At 37.5% G+C, this 23,899-nt stretch overlaps 1 non-coding gene across 1 annotated transcript; it reads right to left on the bottom strand.

Annotated features, from left to right (window-relative positions):
- Positions 1 to 4,319: 4,319 nt before the first annotated feature.
- LOC112714034 (small nucleolar RNA R71) lies at positions 4,320 to 4,427 on the bottom strand. Its single transcript, XR_003158991.1, has one exon. It is a non-coding gene; the product is annotated as a small nucleolar RNA R71 (small nucleolar RNA).
- Positions 4,428 to 23,899: the final 19,472 nt, after the last annotated feature.

A 23,899-nucleotide genomic window follows, 5' to 3' on the forward strand; every position in this document is an offset into this window, starting at 1 on the left:
CTCACCCCCAACCATGGGGTTTAAAGACTCATGCCGTAGAAGATACAATAAGAAACGTGTAATGTGTCATGAGGTAAAGATACAATGTCAAAAGGTCCTATTAATAGTGAACAAGTAACCTAGGGTATACAGAAATGAGTAAATGACGTAAAAATCCACTTCTGAGGTCTACTTGGTGTGTGCTTGGGCTGAGCATTGAAGCTTTCATGTGTAGAGACTTTTTCTGGAGTTAAACGCCAGCTTTTATGCCAGTTTGGGCGTTTAACTCCAATTTTTGTGCCAGTTCCGGCGTTAAACGCCGGGAATTCTGAAGCTGATTTGCAATGCCGGTTTGGGCCATCAAATCTCGGGCAAAGTATGGACTATTATACATTTCTGGAAAGCCCAGGATATCTACTTTCCAACGAAATTGAGAGCGCGCCAATTGGGCTTTTGTAGCTCCAGAAAATCCACTTCAGGTGCAGAGAGGTCAGAATCCAACAACATCTGCAGTCCTTTTCAGCCTCTAAATCAGATTTTTGCTCAGGTCCCTCAATTTCAGCCAGAAAATACCTAAAATCACAGAAAAACACACAAACTCATAGTAAAGCCCAGAAAAGTGAATTTTAACTAAAAACTAATAAAAATGTAATAAAAACTAACTAAAATATACTAAAAACATACTAAAAACAATGCCAAAAAGCGTATAAATTATCCGCTCATCAGTTGGCTTGGGGCAGGAAGTCTGATAGACGCACAAATTTTGTCACGTGAATGCGTCCCTGACGCGTGAGCATCATTTGACCAAACAGCCATCCACGCTTGCACGTGCATGACGCGAACGCGTCGTATGCCAATATTGGTTCCCTAGCCACGCGAACAGAGAGTTGTGCGTGCGCACGGCTGGCTCTGCGTGAATTACACAAAACCCAGGGCACACGGATATGTACCTGTCGTTAACGCATCATTAAGAAAATTCCACAACCCACGCGTACGGGATGAGCGGATAATTTATACGCTTTTTGGCATTGTTTTTACATAGCTTTTAGTATGTTTTAATTAGTTTTTAGTATATTTTTATTAATTTTTAAGAAAAAATCACATTTCTGGAAAGCTTCAATGCTCAGCCCAAGCACACACCAAGTGGGTCCGAAAGTGGATTTCTGCATCATTTACTCATTTCTGTAACCCTAGTAACTAGTTTAGTATAAATAGAACTTTTTACTATTGTATTAGACATCTTTGGATTATCTTTTGATCATTTGATCACGTATTGGGGGCTGGCGACACGGCCATGCCTACCTTATTTTCACTTATGTATTTTCAACGGTGGAGTTTCTACACACCATAGATTAAGGTGTGGAGCTCTGCTGTTCCTCGAGTATTAATGCAATTACTATTGATTTTTATTCAATTCATGCTTATTCTTATTCTAAGATATTCATTCGCACCCCAACCTGATGAATGTGATGATATGTGACACTCATCACCATTCTCACTTATGAACGCGTGCCTGACAACACTTCCGTTCTACCTGCGAAAGCTAGAGTGTGTATCTCTTGGATTCCTGGTCCACGACGCATGGTTGCCTTGCCTGACAACCGAGCCTTCCATTCCGTGAGATCAGAGTCTTCGTGGTATAAGCTAGAATCAATTGGCGGCATTCTTGAGATCCGGAAAGTCTAAACATTGTCTGTGGTATTCCGAGTAGGATCTGGGATGGCATAACTATGACGAGCTTCAAACTCGCAACTGTAGGGTGTGGTGATAGATGCAAAAGGATAGTAAATCCTATTCCTACATGATCGAGAACCAACAGCTGATTAGCCATGTGGGAAACTGTAGAGGACCTTTTTCACTAAGAGGATGGGAAGTAGCCATTGACAACGGTGACGCTCTACATATAGCTTGCCATAGAAAGGAGTATGGGGGATTGGAAGGAGGCAGTAGGAAAGCAGAGATTCAAAAGGAATGAGGCATCTCCATACACTTATCTGAAATTCCTACCAATGATTTACATAAGTATCTTTATCTTTACTTTATGTTTTATTTCTATTTTAAGTATCAAAACTCCATAACCATTTAAACCCGCCTGACTGAGATTTACAAGGTGACCATAGCTTGCTTCAAGCTGACAATCTCCGTGGGATCGACCTTTACTCATGTAAGGTTTATTACTTGGACGACCCAGTACACTTGCTGGTTAGTTGTGCGAAGTTGTGAGAAAGAAGTGAGATTACAATTGTGCGACCAAGTTGTTAGCGCCATTGTGTATCACAATTTTGTGCACCAAGTTTTTGGCGCCGTTGCCGGGATTGTTCGAGTTTGGACAACTGACGGTTCATCTTGTTGCTCAGATTAGGTAATTTTCTTCTTATTTTATTTTCAAAATATTTTCAAAAATCTTCCAAATTTTTTTGTTTTCATTTTTCTAAAAATAGTTTTCAAAAAAAATCCAAAAAAATTAATAAAATCATAAAAACCAAAAATATTTTGTGTTTCTTGTTTGTGTCTTGAGTCAAATTTTAAGTTTGGTGTCAATTGCATATTTTTAATTTTCTAAAATTTTTTTTTCGAAAATTCATGCATGTGTTCTTCATGATCTTCAAGTTGTTCTGGTAAGTCTTCTTGTTTGATCTTCATATTTTCTTGTTTTGTGTCTTTTGTTGTTTTTCATATGCATCTTTGCATTCATAGTGTCTAAACATGAAAATTTTCTAAGTTTGGTGTCTTGCATGTTTTTCTTTTCTTGAAAATTTTTCAAAAATAAGTCTTGATGTTCATCTCAATCTTCAAAGTGTTCTTGGTGTTCATCTTGACATTCAAAGTTTTCTTGCATGTTTTCTTTGTTTTGATCCAAAATTTTCATGTTTTGGGTCATATTTGTGTTTTTCTTTCTCATAATTAAACATTTAAAAATAAAAAATATCTTTTCCTTATTCTACTCATAAATTTTGAAATCTTTGGGTTGACTTAGTCAAAAATTTTTAAAATTAGTTGTTTCTTGTTAGTCAAGTCAAGATTTCAATTTTAAAAATCTTATCTTTTCAAAACTTTTTCAAAAATCAAATCTTTTTCATTTTTCTTTTATTTTTTTTGGAAATTTTAAAAATTGATTTTCAAAATCTTTTTCTTATCTTTATTTCTTAATTTTTGAAAACTTTACTAACAATTAATGTGATTGATTCAAAAATTTGAAATTTGTTGCTTTCTTGTTAAGAAAGGTTCAATCTTTAAATTCTAGAATCATATCTTTTAGTTTCTTGTTAGTTAAGTAATCAATTTTAATTTTAAAAATAAAATCTTTTTAATTTCCTTTTCAAATATTTTTCAAAATATCTTTTCAATCATATCTTATTAACCATATCTCTTTTTCAAATCATATCTTTTTCAAAATCAATTTCAAAATCTTTTTTAACTTCTTATCTTTTCAAAATTGATTTTCAAATCTTTTTCAACTAACTAATTGAATTTTTGTTTGTTTTACTATTTCTTATCTTTTTTAAAAAAATCACCTAACTATTTTTCTCTCTCTAATTTTTGAAAATTCCTCACCCTCTTTTTCAAAATTATTTTTTTAATTAACTAATTGCTTCAAATTTTAATTTTAATTTTATTTCTTCTCTTAATTTTCGAATTTCCCTCTCTCTCTTTATATTTATTTTATTTATTTACTAACACTTCTCTTCTCAAAATTCGAACCCCTCCCTTCTCTGTGTTCGAATTTTTCTTTTTCTACTCACATAAAGGAATTTCTATACTGTGACATAGAGGATTTCTCTTCCTTTTCTGTCCTCTTATTTTTCATATGAGCAGGAGCAAGGACAAGGACATTTTTGTTGAAGTAGACCCTGAACCTGAAAGGACTCTGAAGAAGAAGATAAGAGAAGCTAAAGCACAACAATCCAGAGAAAACCTTACAGAGAATCTCGAAAAAGAAAGAGACATGGCCGAACCCAATAATAATGCAAGGAAGATGCTTGGCGACTTTACTGCACCAAATTCTAACTTCCATGGAAGAAGCATCTCAATCCCTGCCATTGGAGCAAACAACTTTGAGCTAAAGCCTCAATTAGTTTCTCTGATGCAACAGAATTGCAAGTTTCATGGACTTCCATCAGAAGATCCTTTTCAGTTCTTAACAGAATTCTTGCAGATCTGTGATACTGTTAAGACCAATGGGGTTGATCCCGAAGGTTTACAGGCTTATGCTTTTCCCTTTTGCTGTAAGAGACATAGCTAGAGTATGGTTGGACTCTCAACCTAAAGATAGCCTGAACTCTTGGGATAAGCTAGTCACGACTTTCTTAGCCAAGTTCTTTCCTCCTCAAAAGCTTAGCAAGCTTAGAGTGGATGTTCAAACCTTCAGACAGAAAGAAGGTGAATCCCTCTATGAAGCTTGGGAGAGATATAAGCAACTAACCAAAAAGTGTCCTTCTGACATGCTTTCAGAATGGACCATCCTGGATATATTCTATGATGGTCTGTCTGAATTATCTAAGATGTCATTGGACCATTCTGCAGGTGAATCTATTCACCTAAAGAAAACACCTGCAGAAGCTCAGGAACTCATTAACATGGTTGCAAATAACCAGTTCATGTACACTTCTGAAAGGAATCCTGTGAATAATGGGACGCCTCAAAGGAAGGGAGTTCTTGAAATTGATGCTCTGCATGCCATATTGGCTCAGAACAAAATGTTGACTTAGCAAGTCAACATGATTTCTCAAAGTCTGAATGGATTGCAAAATGCATCCAACAATACTAAAGAAGCATCTTCTGAAGAAGAAGCTTATGATCCTGAGAATCCTGCAATAACAGAGGTGAATTACATGGGTGAAGCCTATGGAAACACCTATAATCCCTCATGGAGAAATTATCGAAATTTCTCATGGAAGGATCAACAAAAGCCTCAACAAGGCTTAAATAATGGTGGAAGAAACGGGTTTAGCAATAGCAAGCCTTTTCTATCATCCTCTCAGCAACAGACAGAGAATTCTGAGTAGAACCGCTCTAGCTTAGCAAACATAGTCTCTGATCTATCTATGGCCACTCTAAGTTTCATGCATGAAACAAGGTCCTTCATTAGAAATTTGGAGACACAAGTGGGCCAGTTGAGTAAAAGAGTCACTGAAACTCCTCCTAGTACTCTCCCAAGAAATACAGAAGAGAACCCAAAAAGAGAGTGCAAGGCCATAACCTTGCTTGGTGTGGCCGAATGTACAGAGGAGGAGGAGGACGTGAATCCCAGTAAGGAAGACCTCTTGGGACGTCCTCTGGATAAAAAAAGTTTCCAATTGAGGAATCTAAGGAATATGAGGCTCACCTAGAGAACATAGAGATTCTATTGAGCCTTCTTTTACCATTCATGAGCTCTAATGACTATTCATCTTCTGAAGAAGATGAAGACATTGTTGAAGGGCAAGTTGCCCAGTTTTTATGAGCAATCATGAAACTGAATGCCAAGCTATTTGGTAATGAGACTTGGGAGGATGAACCTCTATTGCTCATTAATGAATTGAATGCCTGGGTTCAGCATACTTTACCTCAAAAGAAACAGGATCCTGGTAAATTTCTAATTCCCTGTACCATAGGCACCATGACCTTTGAGAAGGCTCTGTGTGACCTGGGGTCAGGCATAAACTTAATGCCACTCTCTGTAATGGAGAAATTGGGAATCTTTAAGGTACAGGCTGCCAAATTCTCATTAGAGATAACAGACAATTCTATGAAAAAGGCTTATGGACAAGTAGAGGACGTGCTAGTTAAGGTTAAAGGCCTTTACATCCCCGCTGATTTCATAATCCTAGACACTAGGAAGGATGAGGATGATTCCATTATCCTTGGAAGACCTTTTTTAGCCACAGCAAAGGCTGTGATTGATGTGGACAGAGGAGAGTTAGTCCTTCAATTGAATAAGGACTACCTTGTGTTTAAAACTCAAGGATCTCCCTCTACAACCATGGAGAGGAAGCATGAAAAGCTTCTCTCAATATAGAGTCAAACAAAGCCCCCACGGCCAGACTCTAAGTTTGGTGTTGGGAGGCCACAACCAAACTCTAAGTTTGGTGTTGAACCCCCATATTCAAATTCTAAGTTTGGTGTTGGGAGGTCCCAATAATGCCCTGAATATCTGTGAGGCTCCATGAGAGCCCAATGTCAAGCTATTGACATTAAAGAAGCGCTTATTGGGAGGCAACCCAATTTTTATTTATCTACGTTATTTCATGTTATTTTCTTTTTTTAGGTTGATGATCATGTGGAGTCACAAAAACAATTGGAAAAATTAAAGAAAATTAAAAAATAGCATTAAAAACAGCACACCCTGGAGGAGACATTTATTGGCGTTTAAACGCCAATAAGGGTAGCAGAATGGGCGTTTAACGCGCAGTCTGGCACCATTCTGGGCGTTAAACGCCATAAACAAGCACCAGACTGGCGTTAAAACGCCAGAAAGAAGCTACAATCTGGCGTTAAACGCCAGAAACAGGTTGCAGCCTGGCGTTTAACGCCAGGAAAGGAATAAAAGCTGGCATTTAATGCCAAAAACAAGCAGCAGTCTGGCGTCAAACGTCAGGATTGCACAGCAAAGGCATTTTGTGCGCCTAATAGGAGCAGGGATGATACATCCTTGACTCCTCAGTATCTGTGGACCCCACAGGATCCCACCTGCCCCACCTCTCTCTCTCTCTCTCACTCACCAATCAAATCATACCCTACCTCCATATTTTTTTTCCAAAAACCCCACCTACCTCAATTTAAAAATTCAAACACTTTTTCCTCCCAAACCCAACCCCAATGGCCGAAACCCAACCATCCCCTCACCCCTATATAAACCCCTCACTACTCCTTCATATTCACACAACAGAAACACCTTTCCCCCCTCTTAGCCGAATTCACTTCTCCCTCTATCTCTTCCATTTTCTTCTTCTTCTCCTTCTTTCTTTCTTCTTTTGCTCGAGGATGAGCAAACTTTTTAAGTTTGGTGTGGTAAAAGCATTGCTTTTTGTTTTTCCATAACCATTTATGGCACCTAAGACCGGAAAAACTTCTAAAAAGAGGAAAGGGAAGACAAAAGCTTCCACCTCCGAGTCATAGAAGATGGAGAGATTCATCTCAAAGGTCCATCAAGACCACTTCTATGAAGTTGTGGCCAAGAAGAAGGTGATCCCTGAGGTCCCTTTTATGCTCAAGAAAAATGAGTATCCGGAGATCCGATATGAGATCCAAAGGGAAGTTCTTACCAACCCCATTCAACAAGTTAGAATCTTAATGGTTTAAGAGTTCTATGCCAATGCATGGATCACTAGGAACCATGATCAAGTATGAACCCGAATCCAAAGAATTACCTCACAATGGTTCAGGGGAAATACTTAGATTTCAATCCAAAAAATGTAAGGTTGGCGTTCCACTTGCCAATAATGCAAGAAAACGCACGCCCTTACACTAGAAGGGTCAACTTTGATCAAAGGTTGGACCAAGTCCTCATGGACATATGTGTGGAAAGAGCTCAATGGAAAAGAGACTCAAGAGGCAATCCGATTTAATTGAGAAGACCAGACCTTAAGCCTGTGGCTAGAGGATGGTTGGAGTTCATCCAACGCTCCATCATTCCTACTAGCAACCGATTTGAAGTGACTGTGGATCGGGCCATCATGATCCATAGTATCATGATTGGGAGGAAGTGGAAGTTCATGAGATCATACCTTTAGAACTCTACAAGGTGGCTGACAAGTTGGTGCACGAAATTGTGATATCTAATAATGGCATTTAACTTGGTATGTGCATCTACTAACTCAGCACTTTCTTCACAACTTCGCACAACTAACCAGCAAGTGCACTGGGTCGTCCAAGTAATAAACCTTACGTGAGTAAGGGTCGATCCCACGTAGATTGTTGGTATGAAGCAAGCTATGGTCATCTTGTAAATCTCAGTTAGGCGGATTTAAATGATTATATTGGGAGGCAACCCAATTTTTATTTATCTACGTTATTTCATGTTATTTTCTTTTTTTAGGTTGATGATCATGTGGAGTCACAAAAATAATTGGAAAAATTAAAGAAAATTAAAAAATAGCATTAAAAACAGCACACCCTGGAGGAGACATTTACTGGCGTTTAAACGCCAGTAAGGGTAGCAGAATGGGCGTTTAACGCGCAGTCTAGCACCATTCTGGGCGTTAAACGCCATAAACAAGCACCAGACTGGCGTTAAACGCCAGAAAGAAGCTACAATCTGGCGTTAAACGCCAGAAACAGGTTGCAGCCTGGCGTTTAACGCCAGGAAAGGAATAAAAGCTGGCATTTAACGCCAAAAACAAGCAGCAGTCTGGCGTTAAACGCCAGGATTGCACAGCAAAGGCGTTTTGTGCGCCTAATAGGAGCAGGGATGATACATCCTTGACTCCTCAGGATCTGTGGACCCCATAGGATCCCCACCTGCCCCACCTCTCTCTCTCTCTCTCTTTCACTCACCAATTAAATCATACCCTACCTCCATATTTTTTTTCCCATAAACCCCACCTACCTCAATTTAAAAATTCAAACACTTTTTCCGCCCAAACCCAACCCCAATGGCCGAAACCCAACCATCCCCTCACCCCTATATAAACCCCTCACTACTCCTTCATATTCACACAACACAAACACATTTCCCCCCTCTTAGCCGAATTCACTTCTCCCTCTATCTCTTCCGTTTTCTTCTTCTTCTCCTTCTTTCTTTCTTCTTTTGCTCGAGGATGAGCAAACTTTTTAAGTTTGGTGTGGTAAAAGCATTGCTTTTTGTTTTTCCATAACCATTTATGGCACCTAAGACCGGAGAAACCTCTAAAAAGAGGAAAGGGAAGACAAAAGCTTCCACCTCCGAGTCATGGAAGATAGAGAAATTTATCTCAAAGGTCCATCAAGACCACTTCTATGAAGTTGTGGCCAAGAAGAAGGTGATCCCTGAGGTCCCTTTTATGCTCAAGAATAATGAGTATCCGGAGATCCGATATGAGATCCAAAGAAGAGGTTGGGAAGTTCTTACCAACCCCATTCAACAAGTCAGAATCTTAATGGTTTAAGAGTTCTATGCCAATGCATGGATCACTAGGAACCATGATCAAGTATGAACCCGAATCCAAAGAATTACCTCACAATGGTTCAGGGGAAATACTTAGATTTCAATCCAAAAAATGTAAGGTTGGCGTTCCACTTGCCAATAATGCAAGAAAACGCACGCCCCTACACTAGAAAGGTCAACTTTGATCAAAGGTTGGACCAAGTCCTCATGGACATATGTGTGGAAGGAGCTCAATGGAAAAGAGACTCAAGAGGCAATCCAATTTAATTGAGAAGACCAGACCTTAAGCCTGTGGCTAGAGGATGGTTGGAGTTCATCCAACGCTCCATCATTCCTACTAGCAACCGATCTGAAGTGACTGTGGATCGGGCCATCATGATCCATAGTATCATGATTGGGGAGGAAGTGGAAGTTCATGAGATCATACCTTTAGAACTCTACAAGGTGGCTAACAAGTTGGTGCACGAAATTGTGATATCTAATAATGGCATTCAACTTGGTATGCGCATCTACTAACTCAGCACTTTCTTCACAACTTCGCACAACTAACCAGCAAGTGCACTGGGTCATCCAAGTAATAAACCTTACGTGAGTAAGGGTCGATCCCACGGAGATTGTTGGTATGAAGCAAGCTATGGTCATCTTGTAAATCTCAGTTAGGCAGATTTAAATGATTATATTGGTTTTCGAAAATAATAATAAATAAAACATAAAATAAAGATAAAGATACTTATGTAGATCATTAGTGGGAATTTCAGATAAGTGTATGAAGATGCTGTGCTCCTTCTGAATCTCTGCTTTCCTATTGCCTTCATCCAATCCTTCTTATTCCTTTCCATGGCAAGTTGTATGTAGGGCATCACCGTTGTCAATGGCTACATCCCATCCTCTCAGTGAAAATGGTCCAAATGCTTTGTCACAGCACGGCTAATCATCTGTCGGTTGGTTCTCGATCATGTCGGAATAGAATCTATTGATTCTTTTGCGTTTGTCATCATGCCCAACAATCGCGAGTTTGAAGCTCGTCACAGTCATTCAATCCCTGAATCCTACTCGGAATACCACAGACAAGGTTTAGACTTTCCGGATTCTCATGAATGCCGCCATTAATTCTAGCTTATACCACGAAGATTCTGATTAAGGAATCCAAGAGATATGCGCCTGGTCTAAGGTAGAACGGAAGTGGTTGTCAATCACGCGTTCATAGGTGAGAATGATGATGAGTGTCACTGATCATCACATTCGTCATGTTGAAGTGCAACGAATATCTTAGAATAATAATAAGCTGAATTGAATAGAAACTAGTAGTAATTACATTAAAACTCGAGGTACAACAGAGCTCCACACCCTTAATCTATGGTGTGTAGAAATTCCACCGTTGAAAATACATAAGTGATGGTGGTCCTGGCATGGCCGAATGGCCAGCCCACAAAACATGATCAATAGTCTCCTAAGATGAACAATAGAATAAAAGTGAGACCAAAGATGTCTAATACAATAGTAAAATATCCAATTTATACTAGACTAGCTACTAGGGTTTACAGAAATAAGTAATTGATGCAGAAATCCACTTCCAGGGCCCACTTGGTGTGTGCTTGGGCTGAGCTTGAGCTTTACACGTGCAGAGGCTTCTTTTGGAGTTAAACTCCAAGTTGTAACGTGTTTTTGGCGTTTAACTCTGGTTTGTGACGTGTTTCTGGCGTTTGACTCCAGAATGCAGCGTGGAACTGGCGTTGAACGCCAGTTTGTGTCATCTAATCTCGAATAAAGTATGAACTATTATATATTTCTGAAAAGCTCTGGATGTCTACTTTTTAACGCCATTAAGAGCGTGCCATTTAGAGTTATGTATCTCTAGAAAATCCATTTTAAGTGCAGGGATGTCAGAATCCAACAGCATCAACAGTCATTTGACAACCTTTTATCAGAGTTTTGCTCAGGTCCCTCAATTTCAGCCAGAAAATACCTAAAATCACAGAAAAACACACAAACTCATAGTAAAGTCCAGAAATGTGAACTTTACATAAAAACTAATGAAAACATCCCTAGAAGTAACTAGATCCTACTAAAAACTATCTAAAAACAATGCCAAAAAGCGTATAAATTATCCGCTCATCACAAGTCCTCCACCTTGGCAAGGTTAGCCTTTCCTTATCTCATTTTTCATCTCTGCAATTTAGCTGGGATTGACATAGACGGAGACATCCTCATTGAAGAAGACAAGCCCATCACCAAGAAAAGGATGGAGCAAACAAGAGAGCCCCATTCATGAACCTCAACAAGAGCATGAGGAAGATCCTCATCAAGAATTCCCTGAGATGCCTCAAGGGATGCAAATTCCTCCACACAACTATTGGGAACAACTCAACACCTCCTTGGAAGGCTTGAGTTACAACATGGACCAACTAAGGGTGGAGCACCAAGAGCACTCCATCATTCTCCATGAGATTAGAGAATATCAAAGAGCTATGAGGGAGGAGCAACAAAGGCAAGGAAGAGACATAGAGGAGCTTAGGCGCTCCATTGGTTCTTCAAGAGGAAGACGCCGCCCTCACTAAGGTGGACTCATTCATTAATCTCCTTGTCTATTTATTTTTTTGTTTTCGGTTTTCATGCTTATTGTGTCATCTATGTTTGTGTCTTCATTACATGATCATTAGTGTCTAGTGTCTATGTCTTAAAGCTATGAATAATTCCATGAATCATTCACCTCTCTTAAATGAAAAACGTGCTTAATTACAAAAGAACAAGAAGTACTTGGATTTCAAATTTTATCTTGAAATTAGTTTAATTATTTTGATGTGGTGGCAATACTTTTTGTTTTCTGAATGAATGCTTGAACAGTGCATCTTTTTTATCTTGTTGTTTATGAATGTTAAAATTGTTGGCTCTTGAAAGAATGATAAACAAAGAGAAATGTTATTGATAATCTAAAAAATCATGAAATTGATTCTTGAAGTAAGAAAAAGTAGTGAAAAAGAAAAAAGTAGCAAAAAAAAGAGAAAAATAAAATTTTGCGAAAAAAAAAGAAAGAAAAAGAAAAAGTAAGCAGAAAAAGCCAATAGCCCTTTAAACCAAAAGGCAATGGTAAAAAGGATCCAAGGCTTTGAGCATTAATGGATAGGAGGGCCCAAGGAAATAAAATCTAGGCCTAAGCGGCTAAATCAAGATGTCCCTAACCATGTGCTTGTGTTATAAAGGTCCAAGTGAAAAGCTTGAGACTGAGTGGTTAAAGTCGTGATCCAAAGAAAAGGAGTGTGCTTAAGAGCTCTGGACACCTCTAACTGGGGACTTTAGCAAAGCTGAGTCATAATCTGAAAAGGTTCACCCATTTATGTGTCTGTGGCATTTATGTATCCGGTGGTAATACTGGAAAACAAAGTGCTTAGGGCCACGGCCAAGACTCATAAAGTAACTGTGTTCAAGAATCAACATACTGAACTAGGAGAATCAATAACACTATCTGAAATTATGAGTTCCTATAGATACCAATCATTCTGAATTTCAAAGGATAAAGTGAGATGCCAAAACTGTTCAGAGGAAAAAAGCTACTAGCCCCGCTCATCTAATTGGGACTAAGTTTCATTAATATTGTGGGATTCATTGTATATTCTCTTCTTTTTATCGTATTTTGTTTTCAGTTGCTTGGGGACAAGCAACAATTTAAGTTTGGTGTTGTGATGAGCGGATAATTTATACGCTTTTTGGCATTGTTTTTACATAGTTTTTAGTATGTTTTAATTAATTTTTAGTATATTTTTATTAGTTTTTAAGCAAAATTCACATTTCTGGACTTTACTATGTGTTTTTGTGTTTTTCTATGATTTCAGGTATTTTCTGGCTGAAATTGAGGGACCTGAGCAAAAATCTGATTCAGAGGCTGACAAAGGACTACTGATGCTGTTGGATTCTGACCTCCTTGCACTCGAAATATAATTTTTGGAGCTACAGGGGTCTAAATTGCGCGCTCTCAATTGATTTGGAAAGTAGACATCCAGGGCTTTCCAACAATATATAATAGTCCATACTTTGCCCGAGTTTAGACGACGCAAACTGGCGTTTAACGCCAGCTTTCTGCCCTATTCTGGCGTTAAACGCCAGAAACAAGTTGCAAAGCAGAGTTAAACGCCAGAAACAAGTTACAAACTGGCGTTTAACTCCAAGGAAGACCTCTACACGTGAAAGCTTCAATGCTCGGCCCAAGCACACACCAAGTAGGCCCGAAAGTGGATTTCTACATCATTTACTCATTTCTGTAACCCTAGTAACTAGTTTAGTATAAATAGAACTTTTTACTATTGTATTAGACATCTTTGGAACATCTTTGGATTATCTTTTGATCTTTTGATCACGTATTGGGGGATGGCCACACGGCCATGCGTACCTTATTTTCACTTATGTATTTTCAACGGTGGAGTTTCTACACACCATAGATTAAGGTGTGGAGCTCTGCTGTTCCTCGAGTATTAATGCAATTACTACTGGTTTTTATTCAATTCATGCTTATCCTTATTCTAAGATATTCATTCGCACCCCAACCTGATCAATGTGATGATCTGTGACACTCATCACCATTCTCACCTATGAACGCGTGCCTGACAACACTTCCGTTCTACCTACGAAAGCTAGAGTGTGTATCTCTTGGATTCCTGGTCCACGACACATGGTTGCCTCACCTGACAACTGAGCCTTCCATTCTGTGAGATCAGAGTCTTCGTGGTATAAGCTAGAATTCATTGGCGGCATTCTTGAGATCCGAAAAGTCTAAACTTTGTCTGTGGTATTCCGAGTAGGATCTGGGATGGGATGACTGTGACGAGCTTCAAACTCGCGACTATAAGGCATGGTGACAGACGTAAAAGGATAGTAAATCCTATTCCTACATGATCGAGAACCAACAGTTGATTAGCCATGCGGGAAACCGTAGAGGACTTTTTTCACTGAGAGGATGGGAAGTAGCTATTGACAATGGTGACGCCCTATATACAACTTGCCATAGAAAGGAGTATGAGGGATTGGAAGGAGGCAGTAGGAAAGCAGAAATTCAAAAGGAATGAGGCATCTCCATACACTTCTCTAAAATTCCCACCAATGATTTACATAAGTATCTCTATCTTTACTTTATGTTTTATTTCTATTTTAAGTATCAAAACTTCATAACCATTTAAACCCGCCTGACTGAGATTTACAAGGTGACCATAGCTTGCTTCAAGCCGACAATCTCCGTGGGATTGACCCTTACTCACGTAAGGTTCATTACTTGGACGACCCAGTGCACTTGCTGGTTAGTTGTGCGAAGTTGTGAGAAAGAAGTGAGATTACAATTGTGCAACCAAGTTGTTGGTGCCATTGTGTATCACAATTTTGTGCACCAGTACGCGTCGCTTGCGCTGCACAATTATACTAGTTCGCCACCCAGTTTTACTTTTCTTACTTTCTCTCCCAATCCCTAATTCTCTCTTGTTCTTTTATCCTTTTATTCTTCTTCCATCTTATTATTTGTTTTTGTTTTCAGTTCTTTTTTTTTTGCTTAAGGACAAGCAACAGTTCAAGTTTGGTGTTGTGATGTGTGAGCATCTTTTCTATCTTTTCTTAGTGAATTTGCATGGATTTTGTTGAGTTTAATCAAGAATTAATTATATTTTAGCCACTATGGATGCTATTTTGAGTTTTGTGCAATACTGTTTATTTTAGGTAGCATTCGGCTGGATTTGATGGAGTTTCTGTAGCACAAGAATCAAAGGAGATGGCTGCGAGGAGCGACGCGCACGCGTGCCTGACGCGTGCACGTGATTTGGAGGTATCCATGGCGACGCGTGCGCATGACTGACGCATACGCGTGAATTGAAGATTTGCTCAGCGACGTGTCCGCGTGACCGACGCGTCTGTATGACTTGCGAAAAAGACCATCGACGCGTACGCATGACTGACGCATACGCCTGACATGCGCCACGTGTAGAGAAATGCAGAAAAATACTGGGGGTGATTTCTGGGCTATTTTTACCCAGTTTTTAGCCCAGAAAACATAGATTAGAAGCTGCAAAACGGACAAAGCAAATGGCCTCCACCCATCAGCTGAAGACTTGTGAATTAAATTCGAATTTAAATTCAAATCTTATTTTTAGGAAAAGATATTATTTTTAATTTTAGATAATTAGATTTTAAATTTATTAGGATTAGTTATAAATAGGAATTTAGATGCCATCAGATTGGAACATGGTACATTTTACCAGAATCCTTATTTTCTTCTCTGAACCATGAGCAACTAATCCTTCATTGTTAAGGTTAGGAGCTCTGTCTATTTGTATGGATTGATTCGTTTGATCTTTATAATTTAATCCATGTTTTGATTTATATTTCAATAATTATTTTCGTTCTTTATTTTATGAATTTGGGTGGAACGAAAGTATGACCCATGTTCTAATTGAATTCTTGTATAACTTAGAAAAGCTCTATACTTGAACAACAGCTTGAAAACATATTATCCTGAATTTCTAATTGTTTGTATTTAACAGGATACGTGACATATAATCCCCTTATTTTTGGATAATTAGGATTCTTGTGGCGTATAAATTGGAATTTGATCATCACCTTCTAATTGGAATTAATTGACCAAGGAATTGGCAGTTAATGAATTTTAGAGGAGACTAGGAAGGTCTAAGGAATTAGGGTCTAGTCACATATAGTTTTCCATGAATTAAATCTAGCATGATTAAATTAGATAACTCTGAAGCCTTAACTGTTTTCTCCATATTTTATTCCCAACTCATTGCTGCTTGCTTTCTGAAATTCTTAATTTACTGTTTAATGCTCTTTGGATACCAAAACACTCTTTTCTGTTTGTCTAACTAAGCCAATCACTTAACCATTGTTGCTTAGTCCATCAATCCTCGTTGGATCGACCCTTACTCACGTAAGGTATTACTTGGTACGACCCGGTGCACTTGCCGGTTAGTTTGTGGGTTATAAAATACCGTACCATTCACCTTCTTCCAATTCTTCATCATTCATTATATGCTTAGGAGGTTGCGCATTACCCTCCTCAACATCGTCTTCAAGTTCAACGGAAGAAAGTTCAACAACTTCCACAAAATCATTAACAACATCACTTGGTGTGGAAGTGCCTTCAAGCTTAAAATCTACCTCTTGTTCAATTTCGCCTAGCTCTTCAACCACTTCTTCTTCTTTAACAATCTCTTCCTCCTCCACTTGTTGCAAGACATACCCCCTCTCCTTGTCCTCATGTTGGGATTCTAAAATCTCCTTCATACTCCACTCTTCAGTTGATTTCTCATATTCATCCGTGGAGGTGCTTTGCTTGTTGGATGAGTCCCACGAGTCCAAGGTGGCTTTAATTTTGGCAAGGTTAGCCTCGGTAGCTTTGTGTCTCTTTTGGGCTTCCTCTTTCTCCTTTCGACGGATGATTGCTTGAAGCCGATCCATTGCTTCCTTGAGACGATCCATTGGCTCTTGTTCCACTTGGCTAGTATAAGTAGGATCATATTGCTCTTGGATGGATGGATATGGGTGTTCTTCCATGGAGGGTTGTGGTGAAAAGGGAAATTCATTTTGTGGTTGAAAGTTATCGTACATGGAAGGTGATTCATCTTGGTAATAGTATGGAGGTGGTGGTTCTTGAGGGTATTGGTGGTAGAATTGGGGTGGTTCTACATATGGTTCATATGGCTCATAAGGTGGTTGGTATGGTGGGTAAGGATTAGGGTCATAATGAGGTGTTTGGTAGTATGGGGCTTGTGAGCAAGGTGGTTCAAAATTATGTTGAGGAGGTGGTTCATAGGCATATGGTGGTAGTTGTTGACAATCACAATAAGAGTCACCACATCCATTAGATTGATATGCATTAGGATTAGAATTATACCCATAAGAAACCGGAGGTTGTTGTTGCCAAGAAGGTTGATCAATCCCTTGAGACTCCTCCCATCTTTGATTGTTCCTAAATTCTTGATGCATATTGTCATGGTAGCTCCCATTTCCTACAACATAATTTGAGCCAAACGCATAGCCAAAGTGAGGATGAGAATTCATAATAGCAAATAAAAACAAAAGCTACAAAAATAAGCAACAAGTCCTAAGCCTAACAAAAACTAACAAACAAGCAAAAGACAAATATATTCACATATTCACAATAGCCAATAATATAACACCATTACAATTCCCCGACAATGGCGTCATTTTGATGTGAAGCGAATCGTTCGATTGGTATAGAATTTCACACAAATAAATTCTCGTTGCAAGTATAGTTCTAAACCAACAAACAATCCTCCCAATAAAAAATTTGGTTGTCACAAGTAACAAACCCCAAATAAGAATTAACCGAAGTATTTAAACTTCGGGTCATCTCACAAGGAATTGCAATGAAGTACTCAATTCTCGGCTATAAAAGAACATGGAGGTTTTGATTTTCAATGGGCAAGAAAATAAATGACAAGAAAGTAAATGAATGATTCACTAATAAAATAGAGGAAAGATACTATTGGCTAGACATAGGTAATTGGGATCACCATCCTTGTCTACAAACCAAATATTGATAATTATGAGGAACTAAGCTCATTAAGTCTACTTCTATACTTGAAGTATATCAAATGGCTTAATCAACATCAATCCATAGGTCCCAACATATCTACTAATTAGATTAGTAGTGGGTTGGTGTCAATGAGTGTCAAATTGATCACCAAGGGTTCTCAAATCACCAATTCATTGAGACCCAATGACTCAAGGTCACTCAATTCCCTTAGATTAGGCCAAGAGCAAAGAAAACTACTCAAAAAATAGTGTAAATATTTTGTCAAACACCTAGAGTGCAAGAAAAGTAAACATCACCAAATACAAGAATTAACAAGACCCATAACCATCATGAGCAAGAAATCAACAATAACAATGAAGATAAACATCAAAGAGAGCATGAAAACATAAAATTGCATTAAAAGAAAAGTAAATTCAACAAGGGTTCATGAACATAAAAGAGAGTAAAATAAGGACATTAACAAGAGAAACTAAGAAGATTGAGACAATAGAACAATAAAATGTAAAGAGAATTGAACTCAAAACAAGAATTGAAAGAGAAATTTGAGAAAGAATTTGACCTAAACTACCCTAGAATTCTAACCTAAAAATATGATAAAAACTAAACTATGACTACTTGGTTCATTCCCCCCTCAATCCTTGGGTTCAATAGCATCAGAAATGAGTTAGATTGGGCCCAGAATGAGCTAGAAATCGCTGGCCACGAATTGCTCTTTAAAAATCACGTGCAACATCTGTGCGTACACGTACGGTGCATGTACGCATCTCTAGACACAGAGAAACTATGGTAAATTTTATACTATTTTAAAGCCCCGGATGTTAGCTTTCCAACGCAACTGGAACCGCCTCATTTGGACCTGTGTAGCTCAAGTTATGGTTGATTGAGTGCGAAGAGGTCAGGCTTGACAGCTTTACGGTTTCTTCATTTCTTCATGAGTTCTCCCACTTTGCATGCTTTTCCTTCGTTCTTTCAATCCAATCTTTGCATTCTAAATCTGAAATCACTTAACAAACATATCAAGGCATCGAATAGAATTAAAGTGAATTAAATTTAGCTATTTTAAGGCCTAAAAAGAATGTTTTCACACTTAAGTACAAATCAAAGGAGAATTACAAAACCATGCTATTTCATTGGATAAATGTGAGAAAAGTTGATAAAATTTCCCAAATTAAGCACAAGATAAACCACAAAATTGGGGTTTATCAAGCTCCTCCCAATTGCTAAGGGATGGTTGGATTTCATCCAACACTCTATTATTCTGGCATCCAACCAATCTGAAGTAGCCGTCAATAGAGCAATGTTAATTCACATTATAATGTCTGGGGAGAAAGTTAAAGTGAAAAGGCTCATCCTCACAAATATAAGTGCCATTGCTAAAAGTCTGGACCCAATGCAAGATCAAAAATCAGATTTCCAAGCCTCGTTCATCGTCTCTATGAAGCTTATGGGGTGTCTATGAACATGACATCCCTATTAAACCCAGAGAGGCCAATCTTTGTGGTGGTGATGGAGAGATCAAGAATAAGGCACCATAGAGAAGCCGAGAGAGGTGAGTCCCAATAGCATCATCCTTTACCCCCAGCACCTGAGCCTCAAGCAAGAATAAGTCAACTTCAAGCTCAAGAAATTGGCATCCAACAATTCTACAGAGAATTTCAGGAATTCCAAGTACAAATGAGTAGAAAATTGAATTATTTCTGTGCTATCCAAATATCGAATCTACAAAAAATTCCACCCTTCGCCATGCAAGAGGAAGAAGTTCAGAGAAAAAGGAGTGAAGAAGAAGCGAGACAAAAGATTTGGAGTGCCAGAAGAACAGAAGAAGAAAGCATAGAGGAAGAGGTCGAGGATGAAAAAGATTAAAAAGCATTAATTGATTTTTTTGTGGTTAGTTAATATTTCTTTTACTTTATTCATTTGTTTTCTTTTGCATCCTATTCTCTTATTCTCTTATTTTTTTTGAATCATGTTTTCTTCTTGTTTATTAATTTCTTTGTAAGCTTTATTCTCTTATTTTCTTTTTGTACCATTTTTTCTGTTTATTAATTTCTTTGTTTTTTTTTTTTGCATTATGTTTTTTTCTGTTTATTAATTTCTTTGCAAGCTTTAGCTTGTTTAAAATATGTTTGTTTGTTTTCCAACAACATTGTATGTGAGAAAGTATCTGACTGAATTGAATCCAATAAAAATAAAAAAGTAGATTAAACAAAAATGGGGTACGTGGAAGAATGTGATTAAATTATGGACTCAATATGTATAAAATCTACAAAATACAAGAACATTTCGAAAACATAATTTAGAAAAGTATTATGAAAATGCTTGGAAAGGTCTAAAAATCATGAGGTAGTAAAAAATAAAAAGAACAAATTAAGAGATAAAATACCAAGATTCTGAAAAGTACAAATTCGGGCGTTGGCCACCGGTAGATAGACTCTAGACACCACTTTATACATGATAGATTCAAACACAAGTTGAAAACAAACATACCACACACCAATAAAACAACATAGAATATTATCTACTACATCAAATAAAAGAGTTATTTAGTATAAGAGGAAGGCGATCATTAAGGCTACGTTTGTTCATAAGTACGGGACATTGAGATAGGAATATAATGACAGAAAATCGTATTTGACTGATAAAACATAAATAGAGACAGTATGTCCAAAGATACTAAATTAGTATATTTTGTTCTATCCTAACAGAAAAGTCACAGAAACACTGACAAAAGACATAACTTATTTTTTATTTTTTCTTTCATTATTCTTATTAATTTTCATAACTATAACTTTTATTATTATATTTTTCTTTTCAAATTTTTTTAATGAAAAATTAGAATAAATTAAACTTTTATAATTTATTTTAATTTATCATAAAAATACAAAAATACTAATTTTTATGTGTCTCTGTCATAGTGTTTTGTTCTTCTTGGATTAATACTCAAATTCGTCCCTCGAAGATCACGCATTCTCCATTTTTATTCTTGAATGATTTTTTTAATCAAATTAGTCCCTGAATGATTTGTTTTAGATCACATTCGTCCTTCCGTTAACCTGTTCACGCAGCCGATAACGATTTGCTGACCTGAAACATGAACTGGCAGCACAACCTACCAAACGACGTCTTTCGCCCTTTAAGAGTGTGTAAGTTGTCAAATGCCACCATTTTGAAAGTAGAGAGTGTAACTTTTTGTCTCCTGAACAAGTTTTCATTTGTTCTTCTTCACTCTCACCGTGACTCTCTGTTTCTCTAACCCATGAACTACCATCACGAAGACGAAGAAGACCGTGCCATCATCCGCAACCATTAAAGTAGTCGTAGAGAATTCTTCGTGCGTCAGTTCTGGAGCTTGGTGGGAATCTTGAAGACAATGATATAGGGTTGTTTGTGCGTTCAACGTGAGAGGTAAATTTTTTGTTTTTTGTAAAAAAAATTGGTAATACTATGTGAACCCTTATTTTCCCCATTATATGATTGAGTCATGATGAAGAATCTGTTAGTAAATATAATAGGATTTAGGGTTTCATCCCCGCGTTTGGTTTATAATTGGTTATATGGGTAAGAATGCCAAGACTTTATTTTTGTGGTTTCGAAAAATAATACTTGTTTTTTGAGTGAATGAAGTAATGGTTACCAGTTTAGTTGTTGTATTGGTGATGAGTTAGTATGATACATGTTCGGTGTTAATTTTTGATAGGGTTTAGAGACATTGATAAGCTTAAATGGCTTGTTACATTAACGTTTTTTTCTTAATATTGTTATTTACTATTATGTAGATGGAGGGTCCTCCGAGGACATTCATATTTTATCATGGTGAAACTTTTAAAAATGATAAGAAAGGAAGTAGAATCTACGAACCAGATAATACAGAAGTCTTGATGGGGATTGATGAAGATACTCTTGATGTGTTTTTTGTTAAAGGATACTATAAAGAACTAGGATATGCTGGGGGGATATATGTTGGTGGAAAGTTCCTTGGCTCTCGCTAGAGGTTGCACTGAGAAAGTTGGAAACTGATAAAGATCTGCTAAAAATGTACAACACTTGTAGAAGGAATCACAACATCATGAATATATTCTTTGAACATGGAATTTCAGAGCCATACATGGTGGAATGCACAAGTGAGGATGATGAAGTGATTCTGCCAAACAATGCCTCCTTCTTGAAGTTGCCCACCACACAACTTGCAATGTAAGCTACCAAAATTGCATCCCAACCCACAAAGAACTACTCACAGCCATCTAAGACTAACCCTCTCCACTCCACTTCAAAAAATAATGCCAAAGCCACTCTCACTTTTTCTGGACCCAATCCTTATCCCAAAAAAGGACTATGTGTAGCCCAATACAAGGTCTTCCCAGTCCAAATAGAAGTCCATTGATAAGCCCAATTCTCAGCCCACCAAAAAGTACAGTTCTCAGTGGTGCGGTATTTCAAAATCACAAACTAACCGGCAAGTGCACCAAATCGTACCAAGTTATACCTCAGGTGAGTGAGGGTCAATCCCTCGAGGAATGATGGATTGAACAACAATGATCGAATGATTCCTTAGTCAGACAAGCAGAAAGTGATGTTTTGGGGTTCAAAAAGCATTAAACAGTATTTCAGAGAATAAGAAAGCAAACATTGGATTTGATGTAGAATATATGAGAGAAAGTAGTTAAGGTATCGATGATTTTTATTGTTCTGTATTAAGTTTTCTTACCAACTAATTTAATCATGCAAGATTCATTTCATGGTAAACTATCAATGACTAATGTTGTAGTGATTTAGTCTCCTCTGACCTAGTTAACCGCCAATATTTTGGTCACTTAATTTCGATTAGAAGGTTAAGTTCAATTCTAGTTTATAGCCACAAAAACCCTAATTACCCAGATATAAAAGGATTATATGTCACGTATCCCATTAAGTCCAAGTAATTAGAAATTTAGGAGAAATTTACTTTCAAGGTGTTGTTCAAGTGAGATAACCCTTCCAAGAATCACAAGAACGCATATAGAATAAGGGTTATTCTTCCGATCTACCCAGATTCATAGGATAAAGAATGAAAGCAATCCTTGAAACTGAATCAATACATTAATTAAAATAGAATAGTAATAGTCTTAATCCATAGAAATAAACAGAGTTCCTAACCTTAACTAAGGAGGTTTAGTGGCTCATGCTTCAAAGAGAAAACTAGAGTTCAGAAAATGTGAAAATGCGAAAGTGAAAAGTTCCTCCCAAAGGGTGAATCTTTTCCCTTTTATATCTAACAAAATTTGATTTGAAACTAAAATAAAATAAGAAATTCTAAACCTAAAAAATTTTGTTTGTAATTAAAATTAACTAAAATAAAATAACATAGAATAATTAAAAACTAAATCCAACTAAAGATGCTACTTAGATGAGATTGTGATCCAGATCCTTAGCGCCAAACGCCAGGCTTAGCGTTTAGCGCCCTTGTGGGTAGGAAGCTTCTCCTTCACTTCTGTGTTCTTGGCGCTAAATGCGAGGCTTGGCGTTTAGCGCCCCAATAGGCAGAGGGCTTCCACGCATTCAGGGTTGCTGGAAATTCTTCTTCTTTTCTTACACACGAACTCTACCAAACCAATCCAAACTTCACTTGAAATAATTAAAATACCAAAACAACTCAAAGTAGCATCCAAAAAGGTTTAAAACACTAAAATAAGATTAAAACTCAATAAATTTGTATCTAAAATAAATAGAAAATATGGAAAAGTTGCTCACGCATCACTCAACCCACACAAAAGCCCAATTCCCAGCCCAAGTTTCAACCAAAAAGTTTCTCCCAACCTACAAAACCTTGCACTGATCCCTTCAAAGCTACTATTAAACCAAGAAGTGGCCATCAACCTTCAAAGAAGTCACATGCTCAAAATAAGAACAAAGAACCTCTACAATTCACAAGGTCTGGTCGAGCTGTCAACCCAACCCTAATACAGGAAGATAATGAATCTCATGACTCATATGAGAATGCTAAGGACAGTATGTATAAACCCACTAAAATCTTGGGAGATATCAGTGACAGTGACAATGATGACTTCAACAGTACAGGGCCAACAAAAACTGATTTAGAGAGAAGCACATACTAGCTTCATATAGAGGGGCTAAAAAGGTTATTGACACTAATGGCTTAGCTATGAAGATATTGATGAGGAGGAGTCATCTGATTTTGGTAAGTCATGATTAATGTAACTTATATTACTGATGTTATTATATTTCAAATGTAGATTGGAATACTAAACTTTATTGTACTTGTATTAGCAGACTCAAAAGAAGATACCAAAATTGAAGTTGAATCTGATTGTGAC

Source organism: Arachis hypogaea, chromosome 9 (assembly GCF_003086295.3).
Source record: "Arachis hypogaea cultivar Tifrunner chromosome 9, arahy.Tifrunner.gnm2.J5K5, whole genome shotgun sequence".
Taxonomy (NCBI): Eukaryota; Viridiplantae; Streptophyta; class Magnoliopsida; order Fabales; family Fabaceae; genus Arachis; species Arachis hypogaea.